Source organism: Micropterus salmoides, unplaced genomic scaffold, assembly GCF_014851395.1.
Source record: "Micropterus salmoides isolate LMB-PRFRI ecotype aquatic unplaced genomic scaffold, ASM1485139v1 Ms_hic_scaffold_2, whole genome shotgun sequence".
Lineage (NCBI taxonomy): Eukaryota > Metazoa > Chordata > Actinopteri > Centrarchiformes > Centrarchidae > Micropterus > Micropterus salmoides.
Genome location: NW_024041150.1, coordinates 14,400,779 through 14,420,506, shown reverse-complemented (window position 1 = coordinate 14,420,506; position 19,728 = coordinate 14,400,779). Strand labels below are relative to the sequence as shown.

General features: G+C 46.7%; 12 non-coding genes and 8 pseudogenes across 12 annotated transcripts; all 20 read left to right on the top strand.

Annotated features, from left to right (window-relative positions):
- Nucleotides 1-153: 153 nt before the first annotated feature.
- On the top strand, nt 154-301 carry LOC119913766 (annotated as a pseudogene).
- A 252-nt stretch (nt 302-553) lies between these two features.
- Nucleotides 554-717, top strand: LOC119913568. Its single transcript, XR_005446530.1, has one exon. It is a non-coding gene; the product is annotated as a U1 spliceosomal RNA (small nuclear RNA).
- Nucleotides 718-843: 126 nt separating this feature from the next.
- LOC119913642 lies at nt 844-1,000 on the top strand. Its single transcript, XR_005446601.1, has one exon. It is a non-coding gene; the product is annotated as a U1 spliceosomal RNA (small nuclear RNA).
- A 180-nt stretch (nt 1,001-1,180) lies between these two features.
- Nucleotides 1,181-1,344, top strand: LOC119913514. Its single transcript, XR_005446478.1, has one exon. It is a non-coding gene; the product is annotated as a U1 spliceosomal RNA (small nuclear RNA).
- Nucleotides 1,345-1,609: 265 nt separating this feature from the next.
- LOC119913664 lies at nt 1,610-1,760 on the top strand (annotated as a pseudogene).
- Nucleotides 1,761-2,013: 253 nt separating this feature from the next.
- LOC119913556 lies at nt 2,014-2,177 on the top strand. Its single transcript, XR_005446519.1, has one exon. It is a non-coding gene; the product is annotated as a U1 spliceosomal RNA (small nuclear RNA).
- A 265-nt stretch (nt 2,178-2,442) lies between these two features.
- On the top strand, nt 2,443-2,593 carry LOC119913663 (annotated as a pseudogene).
- Nucleotides 2,594-2,846: 253 nt separating this feature from the next.
- Nucleotides 2,847-3,010, top strand: LOC119913553. Its single transcript, XR_005446515.1, has one exon. It is a non-coding gene; the product is annotated as a U1 spliceosomal RNA (small nuclear RNA).
- A 265-nt stretch (nt 3,011-3,275) lies between these two features.
- On the top strand, nt 3,276-3,426 carry LOC119913662 (annotated as a pseudogene).
- A 253-nt stretch (nt 3,427-3,679) lies between these two features.
- On the top strand, nt 3,680-3,843 carry LOC119913573. Its single transcript, XR_005446535.1, has one exon. It is a non-coding gene; the product is annotated as a U1 spliceosomal RNA (small nuclear RNA).
- A 253-nt stretch (nt 3,844-4,096) lies between these two features.
- Nucleotides 4,097-4,247, top strand: LOC119913661 (annotated as a pseudogene).
- Nucleotides 4,248-4,500: 253 nt separating this feature from the next.
- LOC119913558 lies at nt 4,501-4,664 on the top strand. The gene has a single exon (XR_005446521.1). It is a non-coding gene; the product is annotated as a U1 spliceosomal RNA (small nuclear RNA).
- A 126-nt stretch (nt 4,665-4,790) lies between these two features.
- Nucleotides 4,791-4,947, top strand: LOC119913643. The gene has a single exon (XR_005446602.1). It is a non-coding gene; the product is annotated as a U1 spliceosomal RNA (small nuclear RNA).
- Nucleotides 4,948-5,211: 264 nt separating this feature from the next.
- Nucleotides 5,212-5,362, top strand: LOC119913649 (annotated as a pseudogene).
- Nucleotides 5,363-5,615: 253 nt separating this feature from the next.
- Nucleotides 5,616-5,778, top strand: LOC119913595. The gene has a single exon (XR_005446557.1). It is a non-coding gene; the product is annotated as a U1 spliceosomal RNA (small nuclear RNA).
- A 126-nt stretch (nt 5,779-5,904) lies between these two features.
- Nucleotides 5,905-6,060, top strand: LOC119913646. Its single transcript, XR_005446604.1, has one exon. It is a non-coding gene; the product is annotated as a U1 spliceosomal RNA (small nuclear RNA).
- Nucleotides 6,061-6,324: 264 nt separating this feature from the next.
- Nucleotides 6,325-6,475, top strand: LOC119913659 (annotated as a pseudogene).
- Nucleotides 6,476-6,728: 253 nt separating this feature from the next.
- LOC119913583 lies at nt 6,729-6,891 on the top strand. Its single transcript, XR_005446545.1, has one exon. It is a non-coding gene; the product is annotated as a U1 spliceosomal RNA (small nuclear RNA).
- Nucleotides 6,892-7,144: 253 nt separating this feature from the next.
- LOC119913660 lies at nt 7,145-7,295 on the top strand (annotated as a pseudogene).
- A 253-nt stretch (nt 7,296-7,548) lies between these two features.
- Nucleotides 7,549-7,712, top strand: LOC119913513. The gene has a single exon (XR_005446477.1). It is a non-coding gene; the product is annotated as a U1 spliceosomal RNA (small nuclear RNA).
- Nucleotides 7,713-19,728: the final 12,016 nt, after the last annotated feature.

Sequence of the window (19,728 nt, the reverse complement as noted above, 5' to 3'; positions counted from 1 at the left end):
TTTGGCAGTTTGCCCAGAGAGTGGCAGCGTGTTGAGTAATGCCCAGGGTCCCGATGGCCGCAAGAAGGGGGTGTGTCCTTTAGGTGCGACAAAATGAATGCGTGTTGGCCTCTCTGAGATTGTTCTTTCTTTGTGCAGAAATGTCCTCCAGGCATGCTTCCATTGCTAGCATGCTTAGGTTTAGGCCTTTACGCGGAGGTGTTTGCTTTTTCAGAGACAGAAAGACACTGCGAATTCCCAAATGTGGGCATCTCGACTGCTAATTTGTGGTAGTGGGGGACTGCGTTCGCGCTCTCCCCTGTTATTATGTCAAAGGAAAAGAAAGGACAAATGAATTGCGTGTTGGCCTCTCTGAGATTGTTCTTTCTTTGTGGAAGAAATGTCCCCCAGGCATGCTTCCATTGCTAGCATGCTTGGGTTTTAGGCTTTTCCGCGGACGTGTTTGCTTTTCAGAGACAGAAACACTCTGACCTCTGGGATTATGCATTGTAGGCACCCTCAGCCAGAGTGCTGTGTCTGGGACCGACCACCCTGTCTCTGACACTTTCAACTCATACTTACCTGGCAGGGGAGATACCATGATCAAGAAGGTGGTTCACCCAGGGCGAGGCTTAGCCATTGCACTCCGGTTGTGTTGACCCCTGCGAATTCCCCAAATGTGGGAATCTCGACTGTATAATTTGTGGTAGTGGGGGACTGCGTTCGCGCTCTCCCTTGTTATTGTGTCAAAGGAAAAGAAAGGCGTCCTGGGCTGCGCGCGCAGTCTGTCAATGTCCAAGTGAGCGTATGCTTGCGGCAGTGTAAATGTTCACGGGCCCCCGGTTCCTTTGGCAGTTTGCCCAGAGAGTGGCAGCGTGTTGAGTAATGCCCAGGGTCCCGATGGCCGCAAGAAGGGGGTGTGTCCTTTTCCGGTTGTGCTGACCCCTGCGAATTCCCCAAATGTGGGAATCTCGACTGCATAATTTGTGGTAGTGGGGGACTGCGTTCGCGCTCTCCCCTGTTATTGTGTCAAAGGAAAAGAAAGGAGTCCTGGGCTGTGCGCGCAGTCTGTCAACGTCCAAGTCAGCGTATGGTTTGCGGCAGTGTAAAGACTCTGACCTCTGGGATTATGCGTTGTAGGCACCCTCAGCCAGAGTGCTGTGTCTGGGACCGACCACCCTGTCTCTGACACTTTCAACTCATACTTACCTGGCAGGGGAGATACCATGATCAAGAAGGTGGTTCACCCAGGGCGAGGCTTAGCCATTGCACTCCGGTTGTGCTGACCCCTGCGAATTCCCCAAATGTGGGAATCTCGACTGCATAATTTGTGGTAGTGGGGGACTGCGTTCGCGCTCTCCCCTGTTATTGTGTCAAAGGAAAAGAAAGGAGTCCTGGGCTGCGCGCGCAGTCTGTCAACGTCCAAGTCAGCGTATGCTTGCGGCAGTGTAAATGTTCACGGGCCCCCGGTTCCTTTGGCAGTTTGCCCAGAGAGTGGCAGCGTGTTGAGTAATGCCCAGGGTCCCGATGGCCGCAAGAAGGGGGTGTGTCCTTTTAGGTGGGACAAAATGAATTGCGTGTTGGCCTCTCTGAGATTGTTCTTTCTTTGTGCAAGAAATGTCCTCCAGGCATGCTTCCATTGCTAGCATGCTTAGGTTTTAGGCCTTTACGCGGATGTGTTTGCTTTTTCAGAGACAGAAAGACACTGCGAATTCCCCAAATGTGGGCATCTCGACTGCATAATTTGTGGTAGTGGGGGACTGCGTTCGCGCTCTCCCCTGTTATTATGTCAAAGGAAAAGAAAGGACAAATGAATTGCGTGTTGGCCTCTCTGAGATTGTTCTTTCTTTGTGGAAGAAATGTCCCCCAGGCATGCTTCCATTGCTAGCATGCTTGGGTTTTAGGCTTTTCCGCGGACGTGTTTGCTTTTTCAGAGACAGAAAGACTCTGACCTCTGGGATTATGCGTTGTAGGCACCCTCAGCCAGAGTGCTGTGTCTGGGACCGACCACCCTGTCTCTGACACTTTCAACTCATACTTACCTGGCAGGGGAGATACCATGATCAAGAAGGTGGTTCACCCAGGGCGAGGCTTAGCCATTGTACTCCGGTTGTGCTGACCCCTGCGAATTCCCCAAATGTGGGAATCTCGACTGCATAATTTGTGGTAGTGGGGGACTGCGTTCGCGCTCTCCCCTGTTATTGTGTCAAAGGAAAATAAAGGAGTCCTGGGCTGCGCGCGCAGTCTGTCAACGTCCAAGTCAGCGTATGCTTGCGGCAGTGTAAATGTTCACGGGCCCCCGGTTCCTTTGGCAGTTTGCCCAGAGAGTGGCAGCGTGTTGAGTAATGCCCAGGGTCCCGATGGCCGCAAGAAGGGGGTGTGTCCTTTTAGGTGGGACAAAATGAATTGCGTGTTGGCCTCTCTGAGATTGTTCTTTCTTTGTGCAAGAAATGTCCTCCAGGCATGCTTCCATTGCTAGCATGCTTAGGTTTTAGGCCTTTACGCGGATGTGTTTGCTTTTTCAGAGACAGAAAGACACTGCGAATTCCCCAAATGTGGGCATCTCGACTGCATAATTTGTGGTAGTGGGGGACTGCGTTCGCGCTCTCCCCTGTTATTATGTCAAAGGAAAAGAAAGGACAAATGAATTGCGTGTTGGCCTCTCTGAGATTGTTCTTTCTTTGTGGAAGAAATGTCCCCCAGGCATGCTTCCATTGCTAGCATGCTTGGGTTTTAGGCTTTTCCGCGGACGTGTTTGCTTTTTCAGAGACAGAAACACTCTGACCTCTGGGATTATGCGTTGTAGGCACCCTCAGCCAGAGTGCTGTGTCTGGGACCGACCACCCTGTCTCTGACACTTTCAACTCATACTTACCTGGCAGGGGAGATACCATGATCAAGAAGGTGGTTCACCCAGGGCGAGGCTTAGCCATTGCACTCCGGTTGTGCTGACCCCTGCGAATTCCCCAAATGTGGGAGTCTCGACTGCATAATTTGTGGTAGTGGGGGACTGCGTTCGCGCTCTCCCCTGTTATTGTGTCAAAGGAAAAGAAAGGAGTCCTGGGCTGCGCGCGCAGTCTGTCAACGTCCAAGTCAGCGTATGCTTGCGGCAGTGTAAATGTTCACGGGCCCCCGGTTCCTTTGGCAGTTTGCCCAGAGAGTGGCAGCGTGTTGAGTAATGCCCAGGGTCCCGATGGCCGCAAGAAGGGGGTGTGTCCTTTTAGGTGGGACAAAATGAATTGCGTGTTGGCCTCTCTGAGATTGTTCTTTCTTTGTGCAAGAAATGTCCTCCAGGCATGCTTCCATTGCTAGCATGCTTAGGTTTTAGGCCTTTACGCGGATGTGTTTGCTTTTTCAGAGACAGAAAGACACTGCGAATTCCCCAAATGTGGGCATCTCGACTGCATAATTTGTGGTAGTGGGGGACTGCGTTCGCGCTCTCCCCTGTTATTATGTCAAAGGAAAAGAAAGGACAAATGAATTGCGTGTTGGCCTCTCTGAGATTGTTCTTTCTTTGTGGAAGAAATGTCCCCCAGGCATGCTTCCATTGCTAGCATGCTTGGGTTTTAGGCTTTTCCGCGGACGTGTTTGCTTTTTCAGAGACAGAAAGACTCTGACCTCTGGGATTATGCGTTGTAGGCACCCTCAGCCAGAGTGCTGTGTCTGGGACCGACCACCCTGTCTCTGACACTTTCAACTCATACTTACCTGGCAGGGGAGATACCATGATCAAGAAGGTGGTTCACCCAGGGCGAGGCTTAGCCATTGCACTCCAGTTGTGCTGACCCCTGCGAATTCCCCAAATGTGGGAATCTCGACTGCATAATTTGTGGTAGTGGGGGACTGCGTTCGCGCTCTCCCCTGTTATTGTGTCAAAGGAAAAGAAAGGCGTCCTGGGCTGCGCGCGCAGTCTGTCAGCGTATGCTTGCGGCAGTGTAAATGTTCACGGGCCCCCGGTTCCTTTGGCAGTTTGCCCAGAGAGTGGCAGCGTGTTGAGTAATGCCCAGGGTCCCGATGGCCGCAAGAAGGGGGTGTGTCCTTTTAGGTGGGACAAAATGAATTGCGTGTTGGCCTCTCTGAGATTGTTCTTTCTTTGTGCAAGAAATGTCCTCCAGGCATGCTTCCATTGCTAGCATGCTTAGGTTTTAGGCCTTTACGCGGATGTGTTTGCTTTTTCAGAGACAGAAAGACACTGCGAATTCCCCAAATGTGGGCATCTCGACTGCATAATTTGTGGTAGTGGGGGACTGCGTTCGCGCTCTCCCCTGTTATTATGTCAAAGGAAAAGAAAGGACAAATGAATTGCGTGTTGGCCTCTCTGAGATTGTTCTTTCTTTGTGGAAGAAATGTCCCCCAGGCATGCTTCCATTGCTAGCATGCTTGGGTTTTAGGCTTTTCCGCGGACGTGTTTGCTTTTTCAGAGACAGAAACACTCTGACCTCTGGGATTATGCATTGTAGGCACCCTCAGCCAGAGTGCTGTGTCTGGGACCGACCACCCTGTCTCTGACACTTTCAACTCATACTTACCTGGCAGGGGAGATACCATGATCAAGAAGGTGGTTCACCCAGGGCGAGGCTTAGCCATTGCACTCCGGTTGTGTTGACCCCTGCGAATTCCCCAAATGTGGGAATCTCGACTGTATAATTTGTGGTAGTGGGGGACTGCGTTCGCGCTCTCCCCTGTTATTGTGTCAAAGGAAAAGAAAGGCGTCCTGGGCTGCGCGCGCAGTCTGTCAATGTCCAAGTGAGCGTATGCTTGCGGCAGTGTAAATGTTCACGAGCCCCCGGTTCCTTTGGCAGTTTGCCCAGAGAGTGGCAGCGTGTTGAGTAATGCCCAGGGTCCCGATGGCCGCAAGAAGGGGGTGTGTCCTTTTCCGGTTTTGCTGACCCCTGCGAATTCCCCAAATGTGGGAATCTCGACTGCATAATTTGTGGTAGTGGGGGACTGCGTTCGCGCTCTCCCCTGTTATTGTGTCAAAGGAAAAGAAAGGTGTCCTGGGCTGCGCGCGCAGTCTGTCAACGTCCAAGTGAGCGTATGCTTGCGGCAGTGTAAATGTTCACGGGCCCCCGGTTCCTTTGGCAGTTTGCCCAGAGAGTGGCAGCGTGTTGAGTAATGCCCAGGGTCCCGATGGCCGCAAGAAGGGGTGTGTCCTTTTAGGTGGGACAAAATGAATTGCGTGTTGGCCTCTCTGAGATTGTTCTTTCTTTGTGCAAGAAATGTCCTCCAGGCATGCTTCCATTGCTAGCATGCTTAGGTTTTAGGCCTTTACGCGGATGTGTTTGCTTTTTCAGAGACAGAAAGACACTGCGAATTCCCCAAATGTGGGAATCTCGACTGCATAATTTGTGGTAGTGGGGGACTGCGTTCGCGCTCTCCCCTGTTATTATGTCAAAGGAAAAGAAAGGACAAATGAATTGCGTGTTGGCCTCTCTGAGATTGTTCTTTCTTTGTGGAAGAAATGTCCCCCAGGCATGCTTCCATTGCTAGCATGCTTGGGTTTTAGGCTTTTCCGCGGACGTGTTTGCTTTTTCAGAGACAGAAACACTCTGACCTCTGGGATTATGCATTGTAGGCACCCTCAGCCAGAGTGCTGTGTCTGGGACCGACCACCCTGTCTCTGACACTTTCAACTCATACTTACCTGGCAGGGGAGATACCATGATCAAGAAGGTGGTTCACCCAGGGCGAGGCTTAGCCATTGCACTCCGGTTGTGTTGACCCCTGCGAATTCCCCAAATGTGGGAATCTCGACTGTATATTTGTGGTAGTGGGGGACTGCGTTCGCGCTCTCCCCTGTTATTGTGTCAAAGGAAAAGAAAGGCGTCCTGGGCTGCGCGCGCAGTCTGTCAATGTCCAAGTGAGTGTATGCTTGCGGCAGTGTAAATGTTCACGGGCCCCCGGTTCCTTTGGCAGTTTGCCCAGAGAGTGGCAGCGTGTTGAGTAATGCCCAGGGTCCCGATGGCCGCAAGAAGGGGTGTGTCCTTTTCCGGTTTTGCTGACCCCTGCGAATTCCCCAAATGTGGGAATCTCGACTGCATAATTTGTGGTAGTGGGGGACTGCGTTCGCGCTCTCCCCTGTTATTGTGTCAAAGGAAAAGAAAGGTGTCCTGGGCTGCGCGCGCAGTCTGTCAACGTCCAAGTGAGCGTATGCTTGCGGCAGTGTAAATGTTCACGGGCCCCCGGTTCCTTTGGCAGTTTGCCCAGAGAGTGGCAGCGTGTTGAGTAATGCCCAGGGTCCCGATGGCCGCAAGAAGGGGTGTGTCCTTTTAGGTGGGACAAAATGAATTGCGTGTTGGCCTCTCTGAGATTATTCTTTCTTTGTGCAAGAAATGTCCTCCAGGCATGCTTCCATTGCTAGCATGCTTAGGTTTTAGGCCTTTACGCGGATGTGTTTGCTTTTTCAGAGACAGAAAGACACTGCGAATTCCCCAAATGTGGGCATCTCGACTGCATAATTTGTGGTAGTGGGGGACTGCGTTCGCGCTCTCCCCTGTTATTATGTCAAAGGAAAAGAAAGGACAAATGAATTGCGTGTTGGCCTCTCTGAGATTGTTCTTTCTTTGTGGAAGAAATGTCCCCCAGGCATGCTTCCATTGCTAGCATGCTTGGGTTTTAGGCTTTTCCGCGGACGTGTTTGCTTTTTCAGAGACAGAAACACTCTGACCTCTGGGATTATGCATTGTAGGCACCCTCAGCCAGAGTGCTGTGTCTGGGACCGACCACCCTGTCTCTGACACTTTCAACTCATACTTACCTGGCAGGGAGATACCATGATCAAGAAGGTGGTTCACCCAGGGCGAGGCTTAGCCATTGCACTCCGGTTGTGCTGACCCCTGCGAATTCCCCAAATGTGGGAATCTCGACTGCATAATTTGTGGTAGTGGGGGACTGCGTTCGCGCTCTCCCCTGTTATTGTGTCAAAGGAAAAGAAAGGCGTCCTGGGCTGCGCGCGCAGTCTGTCAGCGTATGCTTGCGGCAGTGTAAATGTTCACGGGCCCCCGGTTCCTTTGGCAGTTTGCCCAGAGAGTGGCAGCGTGTTGAGTAATGCCCAGGGTCCCGATGGCCGCAAGAAGGGGGTGTGTCCTTTTAGGTGGGACAAAATGAATTGCGTGTTGGCCTCTCTGAGATTGTTCTTTCTTTGTGCAAGAAATGTCCTCCAGGCATGCTTCCATTGCTAGCATGCTTAGGTTTTAGGCCTTTACGCGGATGTGTTTGCTTTTTCAGAGACAGAAAGACACTGCGAATTCCCCAAATGTGGGCATCTCGACTGCATAATTTGTGGTAGTGGGGGACTGCGTTCGCGCTCTCCCCTGTTATTATGTCAAAGGAAAAGAAAGGACAAATGAATTGCGTGTTGGCCTCTCTGAGATTGTTCTTTCTTTGTGGAAGAAATGTCCCCCAGGCATGCTTCCATTGCTAGCATGCTTGGGTTTTAGGCTTTTCCGCGGACGTGTTTGCTTTTTCAGAGACAGAAACACTCTGACCTCTGGGATTATGCATTGTAGGCACCCTCAGCCAGAGTGCTGTGTCTGGGACCGACCACCCTGTCTCTGACACTTTCAACTCATACTTACCTGGCAGGGGAGATACCATGATCAAGAAGGTGGTTCACCCAGGGCGAGGCTTAGCCATTGCACTCCGGTTGTGCTGACCCCTGCGAATTCCCCAAATGTGGGAATCTCGACTGCATAATTTGTGGTAGTGGGGGACTGCGTTCGCGCTCTCCCCTGTTATTGTGTCAAAGGAAAAGAAAGGCGTCCTGGGCTGCGCGCGCACTCTGTCAACGTCCAAGTCAGCGTATGCTTGCGGCAGTGTAAATGTTCACGGGCCCCCGGTTCCTTTGGCAGTTTGCCCAGAGAGTGGCAGCGTGTTGAGTAATGCCAGGGTCCCAGGGTTAAAGGCCTCCAATTTTTCAAGTCCTTCCTGTCTCCCTTTTTGAAAAGAAGGGAGATGGAGCCTGTTCTTAACGAAGGTGGTAGTATGCCTCTAGAGAAACTCTCCTTGAACACTTGCAACAAAGGGGCTTTTAGCTGGTCCCAAAAGGTGTTGTAAAACTCTTTGGGTAAACCATCCAAACCAGGAGATTTTTTATTCTGCATGCTCTGCATAGCTTTTGTTAACTCATTAATTGTCAAGTCTCTCTCCAGAAGATCTCTTTCTGAGTTTTGAAAGAGGACAACCTTGTCGTACACCTGATTTTACTTTGAATGGAGCTGTGCATCCCCCATTTACCACAACGGTGCTATTAATGTCGGCATACAGCAGGTCTACCCAATCTCTAAAATTGTTGCCAAAATTAAGATGGGACAGAACAGCTTTAAAGTAGTGGTGGTTAATACTGTCAAAGGCCTTCTCCAAATCTAGTCCCAGGATACATAGAGGGAGGTCACGATCTTGGGCAAACAAAAAGAGTCTCTAACTAAAGCTAGGCTGTCGGCCATGGATCGGCCTGGAACCCCACACGTTTGGTCTATACCGACCAGTTGATGAACTACTGGTTGCAGTCGGAAAAAAAGGGCCTTTGACAATATTTTAATGTCGACTCCGAGCAAGGTTAAAGGCCTCCAATTTTTCAAGTCCTTCCTGTCTCCCTTTTTGAAAAGAAGGGAGATGGAGCCTGTTCTTAACGAAGGTGGTAGTATGCCTCTAGAGAAACTCTCCTTGAACACTTGCAACAAAGGGGCTTTTAGCTGGTCCCAAAAGGTGTTGTAAAACTCTTTGGGTAAACCATCCAAACCAGGAGATTTTTTATTCTGCATGCTCTGCATAGCTTTTGTTAACTCATTAATTGTCAAGTCTCTCTCCAGAAGATCTCTTTCTGAATTTTTTAGTTTCATGGTTAAATGAGACAAGAAAAAATCAATTGACTGTTCAGAAATGGCCTTCTCTTGATAAAGATCTCTGTAAAAGGACTTGACAACACCGAGTATGCCTTGAGGGTCACTCTCCTCCTTTCCCTCCCTGTCCAACACACCTTCAAAACAGTGCCTAGACTTGACCATTTTATTAAAAAAATAGCGAGTACACTTTTCATTCTCTTCTAGGTGTTGTACCCTGCTCCTTGTGAGCACCCCTTTACTCTTTTCATTGTACAACTTAATCATACATTTTTTAAGTTTTGCTATGTCCTCATTCACCTCAAAACCAGACAATGACAGAAGATAGTAGCGTTGCAACTTGGCTTGCAGCCTTTTTTGAATAGCTCGTTTCTTTGCCGCTGCTTTTTTACCTTCTCTCATGAAGAAAGCCTTGGTTTTTTGTTTGACATCCTCCCACCATTCTCCCAAGGAATCAAACAAAGGCTGCAAAGTGAACCATTGATGAAGCTTGTCCCTGTATCTTGTCACCACTTCTGGGTTGTCTAATAAACTAGTATTGAGTTTCCAGATACCTGGTCCGGACCTATACGAGCCCTGAATTTCTAAGGAACAGTTAAGTTTGTGGTGATCTGAGAAAGGAACTGGTTCAATTGTGCAGGTGAGTGGTGTGACACGCGATGTGGTAAACAAAAACTCTATACGAGAGAAGGTTCTTCCATTTGTCCATGTATAACCTGGTGTGGAGGGGTTTGTTCGTCTGTAGGCATCCACTAGTTTACCGTCCTTAATAATATTCAGGAGTGTGTGTGAACTAGAATCGAGTTTCACTGTGGAGGTAGACCTTTTATCTGCTATGTCCACGATGCAGTTAAAGTCACCCCCAATTATAACTTCCCTCCCACAGTGTGTTAGGGTTCGGATGGCCTGTAACACCATTTGACGGTCTTGAGTCTCAGTAGGACAGTAAATATTTATAATCCTAAATTTTGCTCCTTTCCCTTCTATATCTACCAACAATAATCTACCATCTATAACCCTCTCAACCCTCTGAATGTGAAAAAGTTTGCTGTTGAAAAGGATTGCCACCCCAGAGGCTCTGTTGTTATTGTCGCCCGACCAAACTGACTGTCCATAGGGCCATCTGTTTTCAAAACGTTTATAATTGTCTTTGAAGGCTATAGAGCACTCCTGAAGGAGGAATATGTCCCCCCCTCCTTTACGCAAAAAACTGAAAACAGACTGGCACTTTACAGGGTCATTAAGGCCTCTAGTATTAATAGTGACAACCTTGAAAGTTGACATTATAATTTTGTGTGGTAGGGGAAAGCAGAGGGTCTACAGTTAAAATCACCTCATTGAAGGGGATTGTCTCTTTTTCTTTTTCTTCTTTTGGGTTCTAGAGTTCCACTCTGTTTCCTCTGTACCACTATTCATTTGGGTGGTAACAGAGAAAGCAGACAAGCTCTTAGGGTCTAGAAAGGGAGAAGAAATGGACAAGGGGTTGGGCCATACCTCTGGGTCCGGGCTAGTAAACGAAGAATTGCCTGATGTTTCCTGGGATCGTTTTCGGGATGATGTGCATGCAAGGGGAGTGTCAGAGAGTAGAGTTAAGGAAGGGAGCACCTCCGTGCCCCCACTTAAGACCTGGTTGGTTTCCAGAGAAGAAGTACCAGCTGCGCCACCAGGTGAAGGCAAGTCTCCGAGCATTAGGTCCAGGAGGTCTCTGCAGTCCCTGGATGAAACCGGAGGCCTCTCTATAGATGGTTGCTCCTGGTAACCAGGTGGGAGGACTCCTTGGGACTGCTGCGATTCCTGGGACTCCAGGGTTGGCTGGTCTAGTTGTCTGTGAGTGGCAGTCTCACCGGCTTGCTCCTTGTCGTTTGGTTTGGTAGGTAAGTGGGTGGAGTTGATAGTTGGCATTGACATATTGGCTGTCCAGTCCTCCTGGCTGTGTGGGTGTGATGTGTTGAACTCTGGTGTGATCGTGTGCTCTTTAGTCCAATCTCTCTGATTAAGTGCATCTCCTATGTGATCCTTATGCTCCTGCATGGGCGTGTCCTTCACAACAGGAGAGATTGCGCCTGGATGATCCTCCTTGTTCCTGCCGCTCACCTGCCCCAACATATGTTGATGTCCCCCTTCACTTAATGCCAGCTGGCGGTCATTAACTTCACCCTCATCTTTTTGTGTGGTCTGGTTTTGTGTGTCTGGCTGCCCTTCCAAACTATCTCGAGGGTCTTCTTGAAAATCAGGGATGAACTGTCGAGTTCTGTTTGCATATGATTCTGGACAGGTCCTGAAAGTATGGCATGAAGAACCGCAGAGGTTACACCTCATAGGTTGTGTACAATCTTTAGTAGCATGGTCACTACCTTTACAGTTCTTGCAGTGTGTTGTATCACAGTTTGCAGCCAGATGAGCCATGGAACCACACTTCCTACAAGTCTTGGGCTGGCCTGAATAGAACACATGGCCTCTAATAGATCCTAATTGAATAGTTGAGGGCAGGTGTAAGAGTTGCCCTGATTGCTGATCTCTTCTCAGGCGGACATAGAAACGCCTGGCACCGGTTCTTATGCCATCTTCGTCTCTCAACTCCATGCCTCTATTTACGGTGCACTGGAAAGAAAGCCACGTTTGTATATCCTCCGTTGTAACTTTTTCAGAGTACATGATAACAGTCACAACTTTAGGCTCCTGCTCCGACAGTGGGGTAAGAGAGATGTTCTCAAGTCTTGGGTTGGAGTCTTTCATTTGGTTAAAGGCACTGACACACCTCTCAAACAACACATTAGTGGTAAAGATTACCTCAAAAGTCTTTTTTCCAGGAAAGGCGAAGATGAAATCCAACTGCGTAGGGGAAAATCCGAGTTCTTTCTGAATCACATATCTGCTGAACTGAAGTCTGTCCATTTCCAAAATACCTTGAAGTTCAAACCGCACTGCATTCCTCCTGGAACCAGTCATGGCTATGACCATTGGTAATAACTAACAAAAGCGGATTTCTGAAGGCTTAATTGCCAGACTTGTTTGTTTCTTTCCCAACAAGAGTGCCCTGGGTGAACCACCTTCTTGATCATGGTATCTCCCCCTGCCAGGTAAGTATGAGTTGAAAGTGTCAGAGACAGGGTGGTCGGTCCCAGACACAGCACTCTGGCTGAGGGTGCCTACAACGCATAATCCCAGAGGTCAGAGTCTTTCTGTCTCTGAAAAAGCAAACACGTCCGCGGAAAAGCCTAAAACCCAAGCATGCTAGCAATGGAAGCATGCCTGGGGGACATTTCTTCCACAAAGAAAGAACAATCTCAGAGAGTCCTCTTTCCCCTGCCCTGTTTATCCTCGCAATCGAGCCCCTCGCGTGTGCTTTAAGGCAGGAAAAAAACATCAAAGGCCTCCCAATACCGGGGGCAGCAGGCAGGGAGGCAAAACTCAGTCTATACATGGATGACCTTACTCTCCTCCTGACAGATAATAGATCAGTAAGAAATACCTTGCTTTTGTGTGACAATTTTACTGCAGCATCAGGAACAAAAGTCAATAAAGGGAAATGTGAAATACTCTACCTTAACTGGAGAGAACCAGTGGAAAATCTAGGCGTCATACAGAAAAAAGAGACAATCAAAGTGTTGGGTATACAAATAGGGAAAGATATGGAAAACACCAATTGGGAGTCAAAATTACCCAAAATAAGAGGAAAGCTCCTACAGTGGCAAGACAGGGATCTAACCATGGTGGGGAAAGTGCTGGTTATAAAAGCAGACATCTTGCCCTCCTTGACCTTTTTGGCAACAACTTTTCCAGTGCCACACATGTTTATGGTGACACTTAGGAAGATTATTTTCCAGTTTATATGGAATGGACAACATGAAAAACTAAAACGTGAAATAATGTACCGACCATTAGAGAAGGGGGGAAAAGGTGTCCCTGATATGGAAAGTAAACTAAAGTCTATGTTTGTGACCCCAATTATTAAAGCCTGTCTGAAGCCTGAAGTTGCTCCAAGTTGGGTTCATTTTGCCTTGTTTTGGGTGGGGCGGGGTGTGCTTAGAGCATGGGGGAAAAGGCCACCACAAACCATCCCATATGCGCAAACATGGCCGAAAATGTACGAGACAGTCTTTTCATGTCTAAAAAAAGGTGCATCTCAAGTACCATACGACAAAATCACGAGAATAGAAATAGAAAAGGTTCTGTCCCCACTCCACTCAAGATTAACTCCTGTGGGCAAATTAAGGGAAGAGGTTTCAGAAATTGTATGGGCTAACGTCAATCACTCTATCCTAACTAATAACCATAAAGATTTGGCTTGGCAAGTCATTCACCAGTGTTTGCCCACCAGAGCCTTTCTTGAGAGGAGAAACTGCATCCGCAGTGCTAAGTGCCCTAGGCCTTCCTGCGGTGGCAATGAAACTGTGCAACATCTTTTATGGTTATGCCCCGCCGCTAGAGGGGTCTGGGTACTTGTATCACCATGGCTAAAAGCTTTGCACAAACCTCCTGGTTGCTATGAGGACATAGCTTATGGTTCCTTGCAAAGAAATCAGACAGATAACATAAAAAAATGGTGGGTTATCATCAACTGTGTAAAAGAAAGTTTATGGAAAGCCAGAAATGTATGTGTAAGGAGGAAAATTTGTGTTCCACAAGAAATTGTTATAAGATCTATGTTAAACATCTTCAGTGATTATATGCTAAAGGACAAATCAACAAAAGAAAGAAAAGAAAACTGTTAATGTGGAGAGTTCCTAAAATACAAATGTTTGATAATGTTTAATTTGTTGTAGTGGGAAACGTCTGGAAAGATGTAAAAATTATTGTTGTTGCTGAATGTTGTTGTATTACTCTTTGAATGATTTTATTTTGTAATGGACATAATAAACGTCTAAAAATTGAAAACTAAAAATTGTTCACCCAGGGCACTCTTGTTGGGAAAGACACAAACAAGTCTGGCAATTAAGCCTTCAGTAATTCGCTTTCGCTAGTTATTACCAATGGCCACAGCCATGACTGGTTCCAGGAGGAATGCAGTGCGGTTTGAACTTCAAGGTACTTTGGAAATGGACAGGCTCCAGTTCAGCAGATATGTGATTCAGAAAGAACTCGGATTTTCCCCTACGCAGTTGGATTTCATTTTCGCCTTTCCTGGAAAAAAGATTTTTGAGGTAATCTTTACCACTAATGTGTTGTTTGAGAGGTGTGTCAGTGCCTTTAACCAAATGAAAGACTCCAACCCAAGACTTGAGAACATCTCTCTTACCCCACTGTCGGAGCAGGAGCCTAAAGTTGTGACTGTCATGTACTCTGAAAAAGTTACAACGGAGGATATACAAACGTGGCTTTCTTTCCAGTGCACCGTAAATAGAGGCATGGAGTTGAGAGATGAAGATGGCATAAGAACCGGTGCCAGGCGTTTCTATGTCCGCCTGAGAAGAGATCAGCAATCAGGGCAACTCTTACACCTGCCCTCAACTATTCAATTAGGATCTATTAGAGGCCATGTGTTCTATTCAGGCCAGCCCAAGACTTGTAGGAAGTGTAGTTCCATGGCTCATCTGGCTGCAAACTGTGATACAACACACTGCAAGAACTGTAAAGGTAGTGACCATGCTACTAAAGATTGTACACAACCTATGAGGTGTAACCTCTGCGGTTCTTCATGCCATACTTTCAGGACCTGTCCAGAATCATATGCAAACAGAACTCGACAGTTCATCCCTGATTTTCAAGAAGACCCTCGAGATAGTTTGGAAGGGCAGCCAGACACACAAAACCAGACCACACAAAAAGATGAGGGTGAAGTTAATGACCGCCAGCTGGCATTAAGTGAAGGGGGACATCAACATATGTTGGGGCAGGTGAGCGGCAAGAACAAGGAGGATCATCCAGGCGCAATCTCTCCTGTTGTGAAGGACACGCCCATGCAGGAGCATAAGGATCACATAGGAGATGCACTTAATCAGAAAGATTGGACTGAAGAGCACACGATCACACCAGAGTTCAACACATCACACCCACACAGCCAGGAGGACTGGACAGCCAATATGTCAATGCCAACTATCAACTCCACCCACTTACCTACCAAACCAAACGACAAGGAGCAAGCCGGTGAGACTGCCACTCACAGACAACTAGACCAGCCAACCCTGGAGCCCCAGGAATCGCAGCAGTCCCAAGAGGTCCTCCCACCTGGTTACCAGGAGCAACCATCTATAGAGAGGCCTCCAGTTTCATCCAGGGACTGCAGAGACCTCCTGGACCTAATGCTCGGAGACTTGCCTTCACCTGGTGGCGCAGCTGGTACTTCTTCTCTGGAAACCAACCAGGTCTTAAGTGGGGCCACGGAGGTGCTCCCTTCCTTAACTCTACTCTCTGACACTCCCCTTGCATGCACATCATCCCGAAAACGATCCCAGGAAACATCAGGCGATTCTTCCTTTACTAGCCCGGACCCAGAGGTATGGCCCAACCCCTTGTCCATTTCTTCTCCCTTTCTAGACCCTAAGAGCTTGTCTGCTTTCTCTGTTACCACCCAAATGAATAGTGGTACAGAGGAAACAGAGTGGAACTCTAGAACCCAAAAGAAGAAAAAGAAAAAGAGACAATCCCCTTCAATGAGGTGATTTTAACTGTAGACCCTCTGCTTTCTCCTACCACACAAAATTATAATGTCAACTTTCAAGTTTGTCACTATTAATACTAGAGGCCTTAATGACCCTGTCAAGTGCCAGTCTGTTTTCAGTTTTTTGCGTAAAGGAGGGGGGGACATATTCCTCCTTCAGGAGTGCTCTATAGCCTTCAAAGACAATTATAAACGTTTTGAAAACAGATGGCCCTATGGACAGTCAGTTTGGTCGGGCGACAATAACAACAGAGCCTCTGGGGTGGCAATCCTTTTCAACAGCAAACTTTTTCACATTCAGAGGGTTGAGAGGGTTATAGATGGTAGATTATTGTTGGTAGATATAGAAGGGAAAGGAGCAAAATTTAGGATTATAAATATTTACTGTCCTACTGAGACTCAAGACCGTCAAATGGTGTTACAGGCCATCCGAACCCTAACACACTGTGGGAGGGAAGTTATAATTGGGGGTGACTTTAACTGCATCGTGGACATAGCAGATAAAAGGTCTACCTCCACAGTGAAACTCGATTCTAGTTCACACACACTCCTGAATATTATTAAGGACGGTAAACTAGTGGATGCCTACAGACGAACAAACCCCTCCACACCAGGTTATACATGGACAAATGGAAGAACCTACTCTCGTATAGACTTTTTGTTTACCACATCGGGTGTCACACCACTCACCTGCACAATTGAACCGTTTCCTTTCTCAGATCACCACAAACTTAACTGTTCCTTAGAAATTCAGGGCTCGTATAGGTCCGGACCAGGTATCTGGAAACTCAATACTAGTTTATTAGACAACCCAGAAGTGGTGACAAGATACAGGGACAAGCTTCATCAATGGTTCACTTTGCAGCCTTTGTTTGATTCCTTGGGAGAATGGTGGGAGGATGTCAAACAAAAAACCAAGGCTTTCTTCATGAGAGAAGGTAAAAAAGCAGCGGCAAAGAAACGAGCTATTCAAAAAGGCTGCAAGCCAAGTTGCAACGCTACTATCTTCTGTCATTGTCTGGTTTTGAGGTGAATGAGGACATAGCAAAACTTAAAAAATGTATGATTAAGTTGTACAATGAAAAGAGTAAAGGGGTGCTCACAAGGAGCAGGGTACAACACCTAGAAGAGAATGAAAAGTGTACTCGCTATTTTTTTAATAAAATGGTCAAGTCTAGGCACTGTTTTGAAGGTGTGTTGGACAGGGAGGGAAAGGAGGAGAGTGACCCTCAAGGCATACTTGGTGTTGTCAAGTCCTTTTACAGAGATCTTTATCAAGAGAAGGCCATTTCTGAACAGTCAATTGATTTTTTCTTGTCTCATTTAACCATGAAACTAAAAAAATTCAGAAAGAGATCTTCTGGAGAGAGACTTGACAATTAATGAGTTAACAAAAGCTATGCAGAGCATGCAGAATAAAAAATCTCCTGGTTTGGATGGTTTACCCAAAGAGTTTTACAACACCTTTTGGGACCAGCTAAAAGCCCCTTTGTTGCAAGTGTTCAAGGAGAGTTTCTCTAGAGGCATACTACCACCTTCGTTAAGAACAGGCTCCATCTCCCTTCTTTTCAAAAAGGGAGACAGGAAGGACTTGATAAATTGGAGGCCTTTAACCTTGCTCGGAGTCGACATTAAAATATTGTCAAAGGCCCTTTTTTTCCGACTGCAACCAGTAGTTCATCAACTGGTCGGTATAGACCAAACGTGTGGGGTTCCAGGCCGATCCATGGCCGACAGCCTAGCTTTAGTTAGAGACTCTTTTTTGTTTGCCCAAGATCGTGACATCTCTCTATGTATCCTGGGACTAGATTTGGAGAAGGCCTTTGATAGTATTAACCACCACTACTTTAAAGCTGTTCTGTCCCATCTTAATTTTGGCAACAATTTTAGAGATTGGGTAGACCTGCTGTATGCCGACATTAATAGCACCGTTGTGGTAAATGGGGGATGCACAGCTCCATTCAAAGTAAAATCAGGTGTACGACAAGGTTGTCCTCTTTCCCCTGCCCTGTTTATCCTCGCAATCGAGCCCCTCGCGTGTGCTTTAAGGCAGGAAAAAAACATCAAAGGCCTCCCAATACCGGGGGCAGCAGGCAGGGAGGCAAAACTCAGTCTATACATGGATGACCTTACTCTCCTCCTGACAGATAATAGATCAGTAAGAAATACCTTGCTTTTGTGTGACAATTTTACTGCAGCATCAGGAACAAAAGTCAATAAAAATACTCTACCTTAATGGAGAGAACCAGTGGAAAATCTAGGCGTCATACAGAAAAAAGAGACAATCAAAGTGTAATACATATAGGGAAAGATATGGAAAACACCAATTGGGAGTCAAAATTACCCAAAATAAGAGGAAAGCTCCTACAGTGGCAAGACAGGGATCTAACCATGGTGGGGAAAGTGCTGGTTCTAAAAGCAGACATCTTGCCCTCCTTGACTTTTTTGGCAACAACTTTTCCAGTGCCACACATGTTTATGGTGACACTTAGGAAGATTATTTTCCAGTTTATATGGAATGGACAACATGAAAAACTAAAACGTGAAATAATGTACCGACCATTAGAGAAGGGGGGAAAAGGTGTCCCTGATATGGAAAGTAAACTAAAGTCTATGTTTGTGACCCCAATTATTAAAGCCTGTCTGAAGCCTGAAGTTGCTCCAAGTTGGGTTCATATTGCCTTGTTTTGGGTGGGGTGGGGTGTGCTTAGAGCATGGGGGAAAAGGCCACCACAAACCATCCCATATGCGCAAACATGGCCGAAAATGTATGAGACAGTCTTTTCATGTCTAAAAAAAGGTGCATCTCAAGTACCATACGACAAAATCACGAGAATAGCAATACAAAAGGTTCTGTCCCCACTCCACTCAAGATTAACTACTCTGGACAAACTAAGGGAAGAGGTTTCAGAAATTGTATGGGCTAACGTCAATCACTCTATCCTAACCAATAACCATAAAGATTTGGCTTGGCAAGTCATTCACTAGTGTTTGCCCACCAGAGCTTTTCTTGAGAGGAGAAACTGCATCCGCAGTGCTAAGTGCCCTAGGCCTTCCTGTGGTGACAATGAAACTGTGCAACATCTTTTTTTGGTCATGTCCCACCGCTATATGGGTATGGTATACTTGTATCACCATAGTTGCAAGCTTTGTACAAACCTGCTGGTTGCTATGAGGACATATCTCATGGTAGTTTGCAAAGAAATCCCACAGATAACATTAAAAAATGGTGGGCTATCATCAACTTTGTAAAAGAAAGTTTATGGAAAGCCAGAAATGTAGGTATAATGAGTAAACTTTGTGTTCCACAAGAAATGGTTATAAGATCTATGTTAAACATCAGTGATTATATGTTAAAAGACAAATCAACAATAGAAAAGAAAAGAAAACTGTTAATGTGGAGAGTTCCTAAAAGACAGTTGTATGATAATGTTTAATCTGTTTATAGTGAGAAAATTTAGAAAAGATTGGTATTGTAATAGGGGCGGTGCAGTGGTTAGCAATGTCGTGGTTGTCTGTCCCTGCGATGGATTGGCGACCTGTACAGGGTGTACCCCGCCTTTCGCCCAATGTCAGCTGGGATTGGCTCCAGCCCCCCACGACCCTGTATGCTGACGATGGATGTCTATGACTAAGACATTTGAGAAAAGACTTTTATTTTGAAATTGATCATTTTATTTTGAAGTAGTTATTTAACATGAGGGCAGCCATATTGAGTGTAAACTGAAGAGCACATGTTGGAACCTGACAGTTCTCTCAACCAACAACTTATTCTGCTGTCTTAGTGTGGCATTGCCAGTAAGTATTTATTATTTATTTAGGAACCTGTGGAATAATGTAGTTTAATTAGTCATTCATGCTATTACACTGCTCAAAAAAATAAAGGGAACACTAAAATAGCACATCCTAGATCTGAATGAATGAAATAATCTCATTAAACACTCCTATCTTTACATAGTTGAATGTCCTGACAACAAAATCACACAAAAATGATTAATGGATATCAAATTTATCAACCCATGGAGGTCTGGATTTGGAGTCACACTCAAAAGTGGAAAACCACACTACAGTCCGATCCAACTTTGATGTAATGTTCTTAAAACAAGTCAAAATGAGGCTCAGTAGTGTGTGTGGCCTCCACATGCCTGTATGACCTCCCTACAATGCCTGGGCATACTCCTGATGAGGTGGCAGATGGTCTCCTGAGGGATCTCCTCCCAGAACGGGTGGGCCAGTCCATAGCATCAATGCTTTCCTCTTGCAGGAACTGCTGACACACTCCAGCCACATGAGGTCTAGCACTGTGTT